Source organism: Dendrobates tinctorius, unplaced genomic scaffold (genome assembly GCF_039654945.1).
Source record: "Dendrobates tinctorius isolate UK_male_01 unplaced genomic scaffold, ASM3965494v1 ptg000047l, whole genome shotgun sequence".
Classification (NCBI taxonomy): Eukaryota; Metazoa; Chordata; class Amphibia; order Anura; family Dendrobatidae; genus Dendrobates; species Dendrobates tinctorius.
Window position 1 is genome coordinate 9,441,664 of NW_027361715.1, and position 17,143 is coordinate 9,458,806.

General features: G+C 35.0%; 7 non-coding genes across 7 annotated transcripts; all 7 read right to left on the reverse strand.

The window, feature by feature from the left end:
- Nucleotides 1-2,735: 2,735 nt before the first annotated feature.
- On the reverse strand, nucleotides 2,736-2,807 carry TRNAQ-CUG (transfer RNA glutamine (anticodon CUG)). The gene has a single exon. It is a non-coding gene; the product is annotated as a tRNA-Gln (tRNA).
- Nucleotides 2,808-4,306: 1,499 nt separating this feature from the next.
- On the reverse strand, nucleotides 4,307-4,378 carry TRNAQ-CUG (transfer RNA glutamine (anticodon CUG)). The gene has a single exon. It is a non-coding gene; the product is annotated as a tRNA-Gln (tRNA).
- A 3,096-nt stretch (nucleotides 4,379-7,474) lies between these two features.
- TRNAQ-CUG (transfer RNA glutamine (anticodon CUG)) lies at nucleotides 7,475-7,546 on the reverse strand. The gene has a single exon. It is a non-coding gene; the product is annotated as a tRNA-Gln (tRNA).
- Nucleotides 7,547-10,665: 3,119 nt separating this feature from the next.
- Nucleotides 10,666-10,737, reverse strand: TRNAQ-CUG (transfer RNA glutamine (anticodon CUG)). Its single transcript has one exon. It is a non-coding gene; the product is annotated as a tRNA-Gln (tRNA).
- A 3,113-nt stretch (nucleotides 10,738-13,850) lies between these two features.
- TRNAQ-CUG (transfer RNA glutamine (anticodon CUG)) lies at nucleotides 13,851-13,922 on the reverse strand. The gene has a single exon. It is a non-coding gene; the product is annotated as a tRNA-Gln (tRNA).
- Nucleotides 13,923-15,447: 1,525 nt separating this feature from the next.
- On the reverse strand, nucleotides 15,448-15,519 carry TRNAQ-CUG (transfer RNA glutamine (anticodon CUG)). The gene has a single exon. It is a non-coding gene; the product is annotated as a tRNA-Gln (tRNA).
- A 1,523-nt stretch (nucleotides 15,520-17,042) lies between these two features.
- Nucleotides 17,043-17,114, reverse strand: TRNAQ-CUG (transfer RNA glutamine (anticodon CUG)). Its single transcript has one exon. It is a non-coding gene; the product is annotated as a tRNA-Gln (tRNA).
- Nucleotides 17,115-17,143: the final 29 nt, after the last annotated feature.

Below are 17,143 nucleotides of genomic sequence, written 5' to 3' on the forward strand. Positions count from 1 at the left end.
GTGTGGTAAAAGATTCCACCCCAGAGATAATATAAGTAGAATCGGTGCAAAGCAAAGCACATGTTCCAATCTATCAACCATACCTGACATTTGTGGCAACTAGATGAGAGATGGAGAAGCACCTCTTACCTGATCGTACGAGGTCTCATCTTTTGATTAGCAGTGTGATTCACATGTGATGATGGGCCAGGCCAGTTAATCAAAATAAGATCTTTAGATGCCCGCAGGTTGGTTCTCCAAATCCAGTCCAGAGATATGAAACAACTTTTTGGGGGATAAACTAAGGAAGGTGTGCATTGATCTACTCAGATAATCATCAAAAAACCTACTTGGAAATTGACATAGTTGGCAATGATTGAATGCGCAGGGAGATCCCAATGGATTTCAAGTCCATCGCTTTAACAACTCAGCCACAACTTCTGAGATACCTTCAAAATTTCAGGCCTCACTAAAATTTAAAAATCTGATGTGAAGTCATCTTAACTTGAAACCTTGTACCGCTCAAGCCTTTCAACAGTTTAAAAGGCAGATTTAGTGTGAGTTGGCTCTGAAAACTTACTAAAGAATACACCAAAAAAGCTCAAAAGAAGAAAAATATTCATTTCTATGTAAACATAAAATAAAATTAGTCTTCGTATTTTCAGTCGTTTTGAGCATCTTTTAACTGCATAAAGTTTCCAAAATGGTAAAGTGACTATGTCAATTTCCATTTGATTTTTTTGCTTCGAATACCTTCCGTAATAAAATTCAAGTCAACTAGAAGCTTAGAAAGACACTTTAAAGTCTCTTAGTGACTTCTAGTTCCTTTTGTCACCTACAAAAAAGCCACAAGAACATACTCAACTGATGGACTAAACAATTGTTTTTAAATTGCCAAAAAATTCCTCAATAAAACATTATAGATAATTTTGGAAAAAACAAGAGAAAAGAAAATTCAGGAAAATAAGCTGGCGTTTTCTAAAGCCATTTTGATTTGAAATCATCATCAGATTTTCCCACCCGAATTAAAAATCATGGGAACATTTCCACAAGTCATAGAATATAGTTGCTTGGTGTAACATACAAGATAAGAATTTTGTTTCCTGAAGTCAATTTTATAGGATTCCATGGATTCTTGCACCATTCAAATAAAGTTTCAAAGTTTCAAGTTTCATTCTAAAAGTTGAACATAGTAGAAATTATAATGCTAAAGATGAAACTTTAGATGGAACCACACATGTAGCTGACTACTCTAGATTTTCTTGTGGTGAAAATGGAGAAGGGAACACATTAAGGAAATCATGCATGATGGTGAAACTGGCTTTAAAGCTGCAGTACAAATCTACATTTAATACACCATCATAAATTAATATCTCCTCCACTTTTAATCTACAAGTGTGCCTAGAATTCCACAGTATCACAATCAGGACAGTTTTAAAATTGTTTATGAAAACTGTGCCAGCTCTGTTACCAGGAAAAAGGAGAGGAAAATAATTGCAAAACTTAAACTGCTAGAAAGCTGCTCATCCAGAAGTTGCTAAAGATTTTTCACTGTGTGGTAAAAGATTCCACCCCAGAGATAATATGAGTAGAATCGGTGCAAAGCAAAGCACATGTTCCAATCTATCAACCATACCTGACATTTGTGGCAACTAGATGAGAGATGGAGAAGCACCTCTTACCTGATCGTACGAGGTCTCATCTTTTGATTAGCAGTGTGATTCACATGTGATGATGGGCCAGGCCAGTTAATCAAAATAAGATCTTTAGATGCCCGCAGGTTGGTTCTCCAAATCCAGTCCAGAGATATGAAACAACTTTTTGGGGGATAAACTAAGGAAGGTGTGCATTGATCTACTCAGATAATCATCAAAAAACCTACTTGGAAATTGACATAGTTGGCAATGATTGAATGCGCAGGGAGATCCCAATGGATTTCAAGTCCATCGCTTTAACAACTCAGCCACAACTTCTGAGATACCTTCAAAATTTCAGGCCTCACTAAAATTTAAAAATCTGATGTGAAGTCATCTTAACTTGAAACCTTGTACCGCTCAAGCCTTTCAACAGTTTAAAAGGCAGATTTAGTGTGAGTTGGCTCTGAAAACTTACTAAAGAATACACCAAAAAAGCTCAAAAGAAGAAAAATATTCATTTCTATGTAAACATAAAATAAAATTAGTCTTCGTATTTTCAGTCGTTTTGAGCATCTTTTAACTGCATAAAGTTTCCAAAACGGTAAAGTGACTATGTCAATTTCCATTTGATTTTTTTGCTTCGAATACCTTCCGTAATAAAATTCAAGTCAACTAGAAGCTTAGAAAGACACTTTAAAGTCTCTTAGTGACTTCTAGTTCCTTTTGTCACCTACAAAAAAGCCACAAGAACATACTCAACTGATGGACTAAACAATTGTTTTTAAATTGCCAAAAAATTCCTCAATAAAACATTACAGATAATTTTGGAAAAAACAAGAGAAAAGAAAATTCAGGAAAATAAGCTGGCGTTTTCTAAAGCCATTTTGATTTGAAATCATCATCAGATTTTCCCACCCGAATTAAAAATCATGGGAACATTTACACAAGTCATAGAATATAGTTGCTTGGTGTAACATACAAGATAAGAATTTTGTTTCCTGAAGTCAATTTTATACGATTCCATTGATTCTTGCACCATTCAAATAAAGTTTCAAAGTTTCAAGTTTCATTCTAAAAGTTGAACATAGTAGAAATTATAATGCTTAAGAGGAAACTTACAGGTTCCACAGAGAATTGAACTCAGATCGCTGGATTCAGAGTCCAGAGTGCTAACCATTACACCATGGAACCACACATGTAGCTGACTACTCTAGATTTTCTTGTGGTGAAAATGGAGAAGGGAACACATTAAGGAAATCATGCATGATGGTGAAACTGGCTTTAAAGCTGCAGTACAAATCTACATTTAATACACCATCATAAATTAATATCTCCTCCACTTTTAATCTACAAGTGTGCCTAGAATTCCACAGTATCACAATCAGGACAGTTTTAAAATTGTTTATGAAAACTGTGCCAGCTCTGTTACCAGGAAAAAGGAGAGGAAAATAATTGCAAAACTTAAACTGCTAGAAAGCTGCTCATCCAGAAGTTGCTAAAGATTTTTCACTGTGTGGTAAAAGATTCCACCCGAGAGATAATATAAGTAGAATCGGTGCAAAGCAAAGCACATGTTCCAATCTATCAACCATACCTGACATTTGTGGCAACTAGATGAGAGATGGAGAAGCACCTCTTACCTGATTGTACGAGGTCTCATCTTTTGATTAGCAGTGTGATTCACATGTGATGATGGGCCAGGCCAGTTAATCAAAATAAGATCTTTAGATGCCCGCAGGTTGGTTCTCCAAATCCAGTCCAGAGATATGAAACAACTTTTTGGGGGATAAACTAAGGAAGGTGTGCATTGATCTACTCAGATAATCATCAAAAAACCTACTTGGAAATTGACATAGTTGGCAATGATTGAATGCGCAGGGAGATCCCAATGGATTTCAAGTCCATCGCTTTAACAACTCAGCCACAACTTCTGAGATACCTTCAAAATTTCAGGCCTCACTAAAATTTAAAAATCTGATGTGAAGTCATCTTAACTTGAAACCTTGTACCGCTCAAGCCTTTCAACAGTTTAAAAGGCAGATTTAGTGTGAGTTGGCTCTGAAAACTTACTAAAGAATACACCAAAAAAGCTCAAAAGAAGAAAAATATTCATTTCTATGTAAACATAAAATAAAATTAGTCTTCGTATTTTCAGTCGTTTTGAGCATCTTTTAACTGCATAAAGTTTCCAAAACGGTAAAGTGACTATGTCAATTTCCATTAGATTTTTTTGCTTCGAATACCTTCCGTAATAAAATTCAAGTCAACTAGAAGCTTAGAAAGACACTTTAAAGTCTCTTAGTGACTTCTAGTTCCTTTTGTCACCTACAAAAAAGCAACAAGAACATACTCAACTGATGGACTAAACAATTGTTTTTAAATTGCCAAAAAATTCCTCAATAAAACATTATAGATAATTTTGGAAAAAACAAGAGAAAAGAAAATTCAGGAAAATAAGCTGGCGTTTCCTAAAGCCATTTTGATTTGAAATCATCATCAGATTTTCCCACCCGAATTAAAAATCATGGGAACATTTACACAAGTCATAGAATATAGTTGCTTGGTGTAACATACAAGATAAGAATTTTGTTTCCTGAAGTCAATTTTATAGGATTCCATGGATTCTTGCACCAAGTTTCATTCTAAAAGTTGAACATAGTAGAAATTATAATGCTAAAGATGAAACTTACAGGTTCCACTGAGATTTGAACTCAGATCGCTGGATTCAGAGTCCAGAGTGCTAACCATTACACCATGGAACCACACATGTAGCTGACTACTCTAGATTTTCTTGTGGTGAAAATGGAGAAGGGAACACATTAAGGAAATCATGCATGATGGTGAAACTGGCTTTAAAGCTGCAGTACAAATCTACATTTAATACACCATCATAAATTAATATCTCCTCCACTTTTAATCTACAAGTGTGCCTAGAATTCCACAGTATCACAATCAGGACAGTTTTAAAATTGTTTATGAAAACTGTGCCAGCTCTGTTACCAAGAAAAAGGAGAGGAAAATAATTGCAAAACTTAAACTGCTAGAAAGCTGCTCATCCAGAAGTTGCTAAAGATTTTTCACTGTGTGGTAAAAGATTCCACCCCAGAGATAATATAAGTAGAATCGGTGCAAAGCAAAGCACATGTTCCAATCTATCAACCATACCTGACATTTGTGGCAACTAGATGAGAGATGGAGAAGCACCTCTTACCTGATCGTACGAGGTCTCATCTTTTGATTAGCAGTGTGATTCACATGTGATGATGGGCCAGGCCAGTTAATCAAAATAAGATCTTTAGATGCCCGCAGGTTGGTTCTCCAAATCCAGTCCAGAGATATGAAACAACTTTTTGGGGGATAAACTAAGGAAGGTGTGCATTGATCTACTCAGATAATCATCAAAAAACCTACTTGGAAATTGACATAGTTGGCAATGATTGAATGCGCAGGGAGATCCCAATGGATTTCAAGTCCATCGCTTTAACAACTCAGCCACAACTTCTGAGATACCTTCAAAATTTCAGGCCTCACTAAAATTTAAAAATCTGATGTGAAGTCATCTTAACTTGAAACCTTGTACCGCTCAAGCCTTTCAACAGTTTAAAAGGCAGATTTAGTGTGAGTTGGCTCTGAAAACTTACTAAAGAATACACCAAAAAAGCTCAAAAGAAGAAAAATATTCATTTCTATGTAAACATAAAATAAAATTAGTCTTCGTATTTTCAGTCGTTTTGAGCATCTTTTAACTGCATAAAGTTTCCAAAACGGTAAAGTGACTATGTCAATTTCCATTTGATTTTTTTGCTTCGAATACCTTCCGTAATAAAATTCAAGTCAACTAGAAGCTTAGAAAGACACTTTAAAGTCTCTTAGTGACTTCTAGTTCCTTTTGTCACCTACAAATAAGCCACAAGAACATACTCAACTGATGGACTAAACAATTGTTTTTAAATTGCCAAAAAATTCCTCAATAAAACATTATAGATAATTTTGGAAAAAACAAGAGAAAAGAAAATTCAGGAAAATAAGCTGACGTTTTCTAAAGCCATTTTGATTTGAAATCATCATCAGATTTTCCCACCCGAATTAAAAATCATGGGAACATTTACACAAGTCATAGAATATAGTTGCTTGGTGTAACATACAAGATAAGAATTTTGTTTCCTGAAGTCAATTTTATAGGATTCCATGGATTCTTGCACCATTCAAATCAAGTTTCAAGTTTTCAAGTTTCATTCTAAAAGTTGAACATAGTAGAAATTATAATGCTAAAGATGAAACTTACAGGTTCCACTGAGATTTGAACTCAGATCGCTGGATTCAGAGTGCTAACCATTACACCATGGAACCACACATGTAGCTTACTACTCTAGATTTTCTTGTGGTGAAAATGGAGAAGGGAACACATTAAGGAAATCATGCATGATGGTGAAACTGGCTTTAAAGCTGCAGTACAAATCTACATTTAATACACCATCATAAATTAATATCTCCTCCACTTTTAATCTACAAGTGTGCCTAGAATTCCACAGTATCACAATCAGGACAGTTTTAAAATTGTTTATGAAAACTGTGCCAGCTCTGTTACCAGGAAAAAGGAGAGGAAAATAATTGCAAAACTTAAACTGCTAGAAAGCTGCTCATCCAGAAGTTGCTAAAGATTTTTCACTGTGTGGTAAAAGATTCCACCCGAGAGATAATATAAGTAGAATCGGTGCAAAGCAAAGCACATGTTCCAATCTATCAACCATACCTGACATTTGTGGCAACTAGATGAGAGATGGAGAAGCACCTCTTACCTGATCGTACGAGGTCTCATCTTTTGATTAGCAGTGTGATTCACATGTGATAATGGGCCAGGCCAGTTAATCAAAATAAGATCTTTAGATGCCCGCAGGTTGGTTCTCCAAATCCAGTCCAGAGATATGAAACAACTTTTTGGGGGATAAACTAAGGAAGGTGTGCATTGATCTACTCAGATAATCATCAAAAAACCTACTTGGAAATTGACATAGTTGGCAATGATTGAATGCGCAGGGAGATCCCAATGGATTTCAAGTCCATCGCTTTAACAACTCAGCCACAACTTCTGAGATACCTTCAAAATTTCAGGCCTCACTAAAATTTAAAAATCTGATGTGAAGTCATCTTAACTTGAAACCTTGTACCGCTCAAGCCTTTCAACAGTTTAAAAGGCAGATTTAGTGTGAGTTGGCTCTGAAAACTTACTAAAGAATACACCAAAAATGCTCAAAAGAAGAAAAATATTCATTTCTATGTAAACATAAAATAAAATTAGTCTTCGTATTTTCAGTCGTTTTGAGCATCTTTTAACTGCATAAAGTTTCCAAAACGGTAAAGTGACTATGTCAATTTCCATTTGATTTTTTTGCTTCGAATACCTTCCGTAATAAAATTCAAGTCAACTAGAAGCTTAGAAAGACACTTTAAAGTCTCTTAGTGACTTCTAGTTCCTTTTGTCACCTACAAAAAAGCCACAAGAACATACTCAACTGATGGACTAAACAATTGTTTTTAAATTGCCAAAAAATTCCTCAATAAAACATTATAGATAATTTTGGAAAAAACAAGAGAAAAGAAAATTCAGGAAAATAAGCTGGCGTTTTCTAAAGCCATTTTGATTTGAAATCATCATCAGATTTTCCCACCCGAATTAAAAATCATGGGAACATTTACACAAGTCATAGAATATAGTTGCTTGGTGTAACATACAAGATAAGAATTTTGTTTCCTGAAGTCAATTTTATAGGATTCCATGGATTCTTGCACCATTCAAATAAAGTTTCATTCTAAAAGTTGAACATAGTAGAAATTATAATGCTAAGGATGAAACTTACAGTTTCCACTGAGATTTGAACTCAGATCGCTGGATTCAGAGTCCAGAGTGCAAACCATTACACCATGGAACCACACATGTAGCTTACTACTCTAGATTTTCTTGTGGTGAAAATGGAGAAGGGAACACATTAAGGAAATCATGCATGATGGTGAAACTGGTTTTAAAGCTGCAGTACAAATCTACATTTAATACACCATCATAAATTAATATCTCCTCCACTTTTAATCTACAAGTGTGCCTAGAATTCCACAGTATCACAATCAGGACAGTTTTAAAAATGGTTATGAAAACTGTGCCAGCTCTGTTACCAGGAAAAAAGGAGAGGAAAATAATTGCAAAACTTAAACTGCTAGAAAGCTGCTCATCCAGAAGTTGCTAAAGATTTTTCACTGTGTGGTAAAAGATTCCACCTGAGAGATAATATAAGTAGAATCGGTGCAAAGCAAAGCACATGTTCCAATCTATCAACCATACCTGACATTTGTGGCAACTAGATGAGAGATGGAGAAGCACCTCTTACCTGATCGTACGAGGTCTCATCTTTTGATTAGCAGTGTGATTCACATGTGATGATGGGCCAGGCCAGTTAATCAAAATAAGATCTTTAGATGCCCGCAGGTTGGTTCTCCAAATCCAGTCCAGAGATATGAAACAACTTTTTGGGGGATAAACTAAGGAAGGTGTGCATTGATCTACTCAGATAATCATCAAAAAACCTACTTGGAAATTGACATAGTTGGCAATGATTGAATGCGCAGGGAGATCCCAATGGATTTCAAGTCCATCGCTTTAACAACTCAGCCACAACTTCTGAGATACCTTCAAAATTTCAGGCCTCACTAAAATTTAAAAATCTGATGTGAAGTCATCTTAACTTGAAACCTTGTACCGCTCAAGCCTTTCAACAGTTTAAAAGGCAGATTTAGTGTGAGTTGGCTCTGAAAACTTACTAAAGAATACACCAAAAAAGCTCAAAAGAAGAAAAATATTCATTTCTATGTAAACATAAAATAAAATTAGTCTTCGTATTTTCAGTCGTTTTGAGCATCTTTTAACTGCATAAAGTTTCCAAAACGGTAAAGTGACTATGTCAATTTCCATTTGATTTTTTTGCTTCGAATACCTTCCGTAATAAAATTCAAGTCAACTAGAAGCTTAGAAAGACACTTTAAAGTCTCTTAGTGACTTCTAGTTCCTTTTGTCACCTACAAAAAAGCCACAAGAACATACTCAACTGATGGACTAAACAATTGTTTTTAAATTGCCAAAAAATTCCTCAATAAAACATTATAGATAATTTTGGAAAAAACAAGAGAAAAGAAAATTCAGGAAAATAAGCTGGCGTTTCCTAAAGCCATTTTGATTTGAAATCATCATCAGATTTTCCCACCAGAATTAAAAATCATGGGAACATTTCCACAAGTCATAGAATATTGTTGCTTGGTGTAACATACAAGATAAGAATTTTGTTTCCTTTAGTCAATTTTATAGGATTCCATGGATTCTTGCACCATTCAAATCAAGTTTCAAGTTTTTAAGTTTCAAGTTTCATTCTAAAAGTTGAACATAGTAGAAATTATAATGCTAAAGATGAAACTTACAGGTTCCACTGAGATTTGAACTCAGATCGCTGGATTCAGAGTGCTAACCATTACACCATGGAACCACACATGTAGCTTACTACTCTAGATTTTCTTGTGGTGAAAATGGAGAAGGGAACACATTAAGGAAATCATGCATGATGGTGAAACTGGCTTTAAAGCTGCAGTACAAATCTACATTTAATACACCATCATAAATTAATATCTCCTCCACTTTTAATCTACAAGTATGCCTAGAATTCCACAGTATCACAATCAGGACAGTTTTAAAATTGTTTATGAAAACTGTGCCAGCTCTGTTACCAGGAAAAAGGAGAGGAAAATAATTGCAAAACTTAAACTGCTAGAAAGCTGCTCATCCAGAAGTTGCTAAAGATTTTTCACTGTGTGGTAAAAGATTCCACCCCAGAGATAATATAAGTAGAATCGGTGCAAAGCACATGTTCCAATCTATCAACCATACCTGACATTTGTGGCAACTAGATGAGAGATGGAGAAGCACCTCTTACCTGATTGTACGAGGTCTCATCTTTTGATTAGCAGTGTGATTCACATGTGATGATGGGCCAGGCCAGTTAATCAAAATAAGATCTTTAGATGCCCGCAGGTTGGTTCTCCAAATCCAGTCCAGAGATATGAAACAACTTTTTGTGGGATAAACTAAGGAAGGTGTGCATTGATCTACTCAGATAATCATCAAAAAACCTACTTGGAAATTGACATAGTTGGCAATGATTGAATGCGCAGGGAGATCCCAATGGATTTCAAGTCCATCGCTTTAACAACTCAGCCACAACTTCTGAGATACCTTCAAAATTTCAGGCCTCACTAAAATTTAAAAATCTGATTTGAAGTCATCTTAACTTGAAACCTTGTACCGCTCAAGCCTTTCAACAGTTTAAAAGGCAGATTTAGTGTGAGTTGGCTCTGAAAACTTACTAAAGAATACACCAAAAATGCTCAAAAGAAGAAAAATATTCATTTCTATGTAAACATAAAATAAAATTAGTCTTCGTATTTTCAGTCGTTTTGAGCATCTTTTAACTGCATAGTTTCCAAAACGGTAAAGTGACTATGTCAATTTCCATTTGATTTTTTTGCTTCGAATACCTTCCGTAATAAAATTCAAGTCAACTAGAAGCTTAGAAAGACACTTTAAAGTCTCTTAGTGACTTCTAGTTCCTTTTGTCACCTACAAAAAAGCCACAAGAACATACTCAACTGATGGACTGAACAATTGTTTTTAAATTGCCAAAAAATTCCTCAATAAAACATTATAGATAATTTTGGAAAAAACAAGAGAAAAGAAAATTCAGGAAAATAAGCTGGCGTTTCCTAAAGCCATTTTGATTTGAAATCATCATCAGATTTTCCCACCAGAATTAAAAATCATGGGAACATTTCCACAAGTCATAGAATATTGTTGCTTGGTGTAACATACAAGATAAGAATTTTGTTTCCTTTAGTCAATTTTATAGGATTCCATGGATTCTTGCACCATTCAAATCAAGTTTCAAGTTTTTAAGTTTCAAGTTTCATTCTAAAAGTTGAACATAGTAGAAATTATAATGCTATAGATGAAACTTACAGGTTCCACTGAAATTTGAACTCAGATCACTGGATTCAGAGTCCAGAGTGCTAACCATTACACCATGGAGCCACACATGTAGCTGACTACTCTAGATTTTCTTGTGGTGAAAATGGAGAAGGGAACACATTAAGGAAATCATGCATGATGGTGAAACTGGCTTTAATGCTGCAGTACAAATCTACATTTAATACACCATCATAAATTAATATCTCCTCCACTTTTAATCTACAAGTGTGCCTAGAATTCCACAGTATCACAATCAGGACAGTTTTAAAATTGTTTATGAAAACTGTGCCAGCTCTGTTACCAGGAAAAAGGAGAGGAAAATAATTGCAAAACTTAAACTGCTAGAAAGCTGCTCATCCAGAAGTTGCTAAAGATTTTTCACTGTGTGGTAAAAGATTCCACCCCAGAGATAATATAAGTAGAATCGGTGCAAAGCACATGTTCCAATCTATCAACCATACCTGACATTTGTGGCAACTAGATGAGAGATGGAGAAGCACCTCTTACCTGATTGTACGAGGTCTCATCTTTTGATTAGCAGTGTGATTCACATGTGATGATGGGCCAGGCCAGTTAATCAAAATAAGATCTTTAGATGCCCGCAGGTTGGTTCTCCAAATCCAGTCCAGAGATATGAAACAACTTTTTGGGGGATAAACTAAGGAAGGTGTGCATTGATCTACTCAGATAATCATCAAAAAACCTACTTGGAAATTGACATAGTTGGCAATGATTGAATGCGCAGGGAGATCCCAATGGATTTCAAGTCCATCGCTTTAACAACTCAGCCACAACTTCTGAGATACCTTCAAAATTTCAGGCCTCACTAAAATTTAAAAATCTGATTTGAAGTCATCTTAACTTGAAACCTTGTACCGCTCAAGCCTTTCAACAGTTTAAAAGGCAGATTTAGTGTGAGTTGGCTCTGAAAACTTACTAAAGAATACACCAAAAAAGCTCAAAAGAAGAAAAATATTCATTTCTATGTAAACATAAAATAAAATTAGTCTTCGTATTTTCAGTCGTTTTGAGCATCTTTTAACTGCATAAAGTTTCCAAAACGGTAAAGTGACTATGTCAATTTCCATTTGATTTTTTTGCTTCGAATACCTTCCGTAATAAAATTCAAGTCAACTAGAAGCTTAGAAAGACACTTTAAAGTCTCTTAGTGACTTCTAGTTCCTTTTGTCACCTACAAAAAAGCCACAAGAACATACTCAACTGATGGACTAAACAATTGTTTTTAAATTGCCAAAAAATTCCTCAATAAAACATTATAGATAATTTTGGAAAAAACAAGAGAAAAGAAAATTCAGGAAAATAAGCTGGCGTTTCCTAAAGCCATTTTGATTTGAAATCATCATCAGATTTTCCCACCAGAATTAAAAATCATGGGAACATTTCCACAAGTCATAGAATATTGTTGCTTGGTGTAACATACAAGATAAGAATTTTGTTTCCTTTAGTCAATTTTATAGGATTCCATGGATTCTTGCACCATTCAAATCAAGTTTCAAGTTTTTAAGTTTCAAGTTTCATTCTAAAAGTTGAACATAGTAGAAATTATAATGCTAAAGATGAAACTTACAGGTTCCACTGAGATTTGAACTCAGATCGCTGGATTCAGAGTGCTAACCATTACACCATGGAACCACACATGTAGCTTACTACTCTAGATTTTCTTGTGGTGAAAATGGAGAAGGGAACACATTAAGGAAATCATGCATGATGGTGAAACTGGCTTTAAAGCTGCAGTACAAATCTACATTTAATACACCATCATAAATTAATATCTCCTCCACTTTTAATCTACAAGTATGCCTAGAATTCCACAGTATCACAATCAGGACAGTTTTAAAATTGTTTATGAAAACTGTGCCAGCTCTGTTACCAGGAAAAAGGAGAGGAAAATAATTGCAAAACTTAAACTGCTAGAAAGCTGCTCATCCAGAAGTTGCTAAAGATTTTTCACTGTGTGGTAAAAGATTCCACCCCAGAGATAATATAAGTAGAATCGGTGCAAAGCACATGTTCCAATCTATCAACCATACCTGACATTTGTGGCAACTAGATGAGAGATGGAGAAGCACCTCTTACCTGATTGTACGAGGTCTCATCTTTTGATTAGCAGTGTGATTCACATGTGATGATGGGCCAGGCCAGTTAATCAAAATAAGATCTTTAGATGCCCGCAGGTTGGTTCTCCAAATCCAGTCCAGAGATATGAAACAACTTTTTGTGGGATAAACTAAGGAAGGTGTGCATTGATCTACTCAGATAATCATCAAAAAACCTACTTGGAAATTGACATAGTTGGCAATGATTGAATGCGCAGGGAGATCCCAATGGATTTCAAGTCCATCGCTTTAACAACTCAGCCACAACTTCTGAGATACCTTCAAAATTTCAGGCCTCACTAAAATTTAAAAATCTGATTTGAAGTCATCTTAACTTGAAACCTTGTACCGCTCAAGCCTTTCAACAGTTTAAAAGGCAGATTTAGTGTGAGTTGGCTCTGAAAACTTACTAAAGAATACACCAAAAATGCTCAAAAGAAGAAAAATATTCATTTCTATGTAAACATAAAATAAAATTAGTCTTCGTATTTTCAGTCGTTTTGAGCATCTTTTAACTGCATAGTTTCCAAAACGGTAAAGTGACTATGTCAATTTCCATTTGATTTTTTTGCTTCGAATACCTTCCGTAATAAAATTCAAGTCAACTAGAAGCTTAGAAAGACACTTTAAAGTCTCTTAGTGACTTCTAGTTCCTTTTGTCACCTACAAAAAAGCCACAAGAACATACTCAACTGATGGACTGAACAATTGTTTTTAAATTGCCAAAAAATTCCTCAATAAAACATTATAGATAATTTTGGAAAAAACAAGAGAAAAGAAAATTCAGGAAAATAAGCTGGCGTTTCCTAAAGCCATTTTGATTTGAAATCATCATCAGATTTTCCCACCAGAATTAAAAATCATGGGAACATTTCCACAAGTCATAGAATATTGTTGCTTGGTGTAACATACAAGATAAGAATTTTGTTTCCTTTAGTCAATTTTATAGGATTCCATGGATTCTTGCACCATTCAAATCAAGTTTCAAGTTTTTAAGTTTCAAGTTTCATTCTAAAAGTTGAACATAGTAGAAATTATAATGCTATAGATGAAACTTACAGGTTCCACTGAAATTTGAACTCAGATCACTGGATTCAGAGTCCAGAGTGCTAACCATTACACCATGGAGCCACACATGTAGCTGACTACTCTAGATTTTCTTGTGGTGAAAATGGAGAAGGGAACACATTAAGGAAATCATGCATGATGGTGAAACTGGCTTTAATGCTGCAGTACAAATCTACATTTAATACACCATCATAAATTAATATCTCCTCCACTTTTAATCTACAAGTGTGCCTAGAATTCCACAGTATCACAATCAGGACAGTTTTAAAATTGTTTATGAAAACTGTGCCAGCTCTGTTACCAGGAAAAAGGAGAGGAAAATAATTGCAAAACTTAAACTGCTAGAAAGCTGCTCATCCAGAAGTTGCTAAAGATTTTTCACTGTGTGGTAAAAGATTCCACCCCAGAGATAATATAAGTAGAATCGGTGCAAAGCACATGTTCCAATCTATCAACCATACCTGACATTTGTGGCAACTAGATGAGAGATGGAGAAGCACCTCTTACCTGATTGTACGAGGTCTCATCTTTTGATTAGCAGTGTGATTCACATGTGATGATGGGCCAGGCCAGTTAATCAAAATAAGATCTTTAGATGCCCGCAGGTTGGTTCTCCAAATCCAGTCCAGAGATATGAAACAACTTTTTGGGGGATAAACTAAGGAAGGTGTGCATTGATCTACTCAGATAATCATCAAAAAACCTACTTGGAAATTGACATAGTTGGCAATGATTGAATGCGCAGGGAGATCCCAATGGATTTCAAGTCCATCGCTTTAACAACTCAGCCACAACTTCTGAGATACCTTCAAAATTTCAGGCCTCACTAAAATTTAAAAATCTGATTTGAAGTCATCTTAACTTGAAACCTTGTACCGCTCAAGCCTTTCAACAGTTTAAAAGGCAGATTTAGTGTGAGTTGGCTCTGAAAACTTACTAAAGAATACACCAAAAAAGCTCAAAAGAAGAAAAATATTCATTTCTATGTAAACATAAAATAAAATTAGTCTTCGTATTTTCAGTCGTTTTGAGCATCTTTTAACTGCATAAAGTTTCCAAAACGGTAAAGTGACTATGTCAATTTCCATTTGATTTTTTTGCTTCGAATACCTTCCGTAATAAAATTCAAGTCAACTAGAAGCTTAGAAAGACACTTTAAAGTCTCTTAGTGACTTCTAGTTCCTTTTGTCACCTACAAAAAAGCCACAAGAACATACTCAACTGATGGACTAAACAATTGTTTTTAAATTGCCAAAAAATTCCTCAATAAAACATTATAGATAATTTTGGAAAAAACAAGAGAAAAGAAAATTCAGGAAAATAAGCTGGCGTTTCCTAAAGCCATTTTGATTTGAAATCATCATCAGATTTTCCCACCAGAATTAAAAATCATGGGAACATTTCCACAAGTCATAGAATATTGTTGCTTGGTGTAACATACAAGATAAGAATTTTGTTTCCTTTAGTCAATTTTATAGGATTCCATGGATTCTTGCACCATTCAAATCAAGTTTCAAGTTTTTAAGTTTCAAGTTTCATTCTAAAAGTTGAACATAGTAGAAATTATAATGCTAAAGATGAAACTTACAGGTTCCACTGAGATTTGAACTCAAATCGCTGGATTCAGAGTCCAGAGTGCTAACCATTACACCATGGAACCACACATGTAGCTTACTACTCTAGATTTTCTTGTGGTGAAAATGGAGAAGGGAACACATTAAGGAAATCATGCATGATGGTGAAACTGGCTTTAATGCTGCAGTACAAATCTACATTTAATACACCATCATAAATTAATATCTCCTCCACTTTTAATCTACAAGTGTGCCTAGAATTCCACAGTATCACAATCAGGACAGTTTTAAAATTGTTTATGAAAACTGTGCCAGCTCTGTTACCAGGAAAAAGGAGAGGAAAATAATTGCAAAACTTAAACTGCTAGAAAGCTGCTCATCCAGAAGTTGCTAAAGATTTTTCACTGTGTGGTAAAAGATTCCACCCCAGAGATAATATAAGTAGAATCGGTGCAAAGCACATGTTCCAATCTATCAACCATACCTGACATTTGTGGCAACTAGATGAGAGATGGAGAAGCACCTCTTACCTGATTGTACGAGGTCTCATCTTTTGATTAGCAGTGTGATTCACATGTGATGATGGGCCAGGCCAGTTAATCAAAATAAGATCTTTAGATGCCCGCAGGTTGGTTCTCCAAATCCAGTCCAGAGATATGAAACAACTTTTTGGGGGATAAACTAAGGAAGGTGTGCATTGATCTACTCAGATAATCATCAAAAAACCTACTTGGAAATTGACATAGTTGGCAATGATTGAATGCGCAGGGAGATCCCAATGGATTTCAAGTCCATCGCTTTAACAACTCAGCCACAACTTCTGAGATACCTTCAAAATTTCAGGCCTCACTAAAATTTAAAAATCTGATTTGAAGTCATCTTAACTTGAAACCTTGTACCGCTCAAGCCTTTCAACAGTTTAAAAGGCAGATTTAGTGTGAGTTGGCTCTGAAAACTTACTAAAGAATACACCAAAAAAGCTCAAAAGAAGAAAAATATTCATTTCTATGTAAACATAAAATAAAATTAGTCTTCGTATTTTCAGTCGTTTTGAGCATCTTTTAACTGCATAGTTTCCAAAACGGTAAAGTGACTATGTCAATTTCCATTTGATTTTTTTGCTTCGAATACCTTCCGTAATAAAATTCAAGTCAACTAGAAGCTTAGAAAGACACTTTAAAGTCTCTTAGTGACTTCTAGTTCCTTTTGTCACCTACAAAAAAGCCACAAGAACATACTCAACTGATGGACTGAACAATTGTTTTTAAATTGCCAAAAAATTCCTCAATAAAACATTATAGATAATTTTGGAAAAAACAAGAGAAAAGAAAATTCAGGAAAATAAGCTGGCGTTTCCTAAAGCCATTTTGATTTGAAATCATCATCAGATTTTCCCACCAGAATTAAAAATCATGGGAACATTTCCACAAGTCATAGAATATTGTTGCTTGGTGTAACATACAAGATAAGAATTTTGTTTCCTTTAGTCAATTTTATAGGATTCCATGGATTCTTGCACCATTCAAATCAAGTTTCAAGTTTTTAAGTTTCAAGTTTCATTCTAAAAGTTGAACATAGTAGAAATTATAATGCTAAAGATGAAACTTACAGGTTCCACTGAAATTTGAACTCAGATCACTGGATTCAGAGTCCAGAGTGCTAACCATTACACCATGGAGCCACACATGTAGCTGACTACTCTAGATTTTC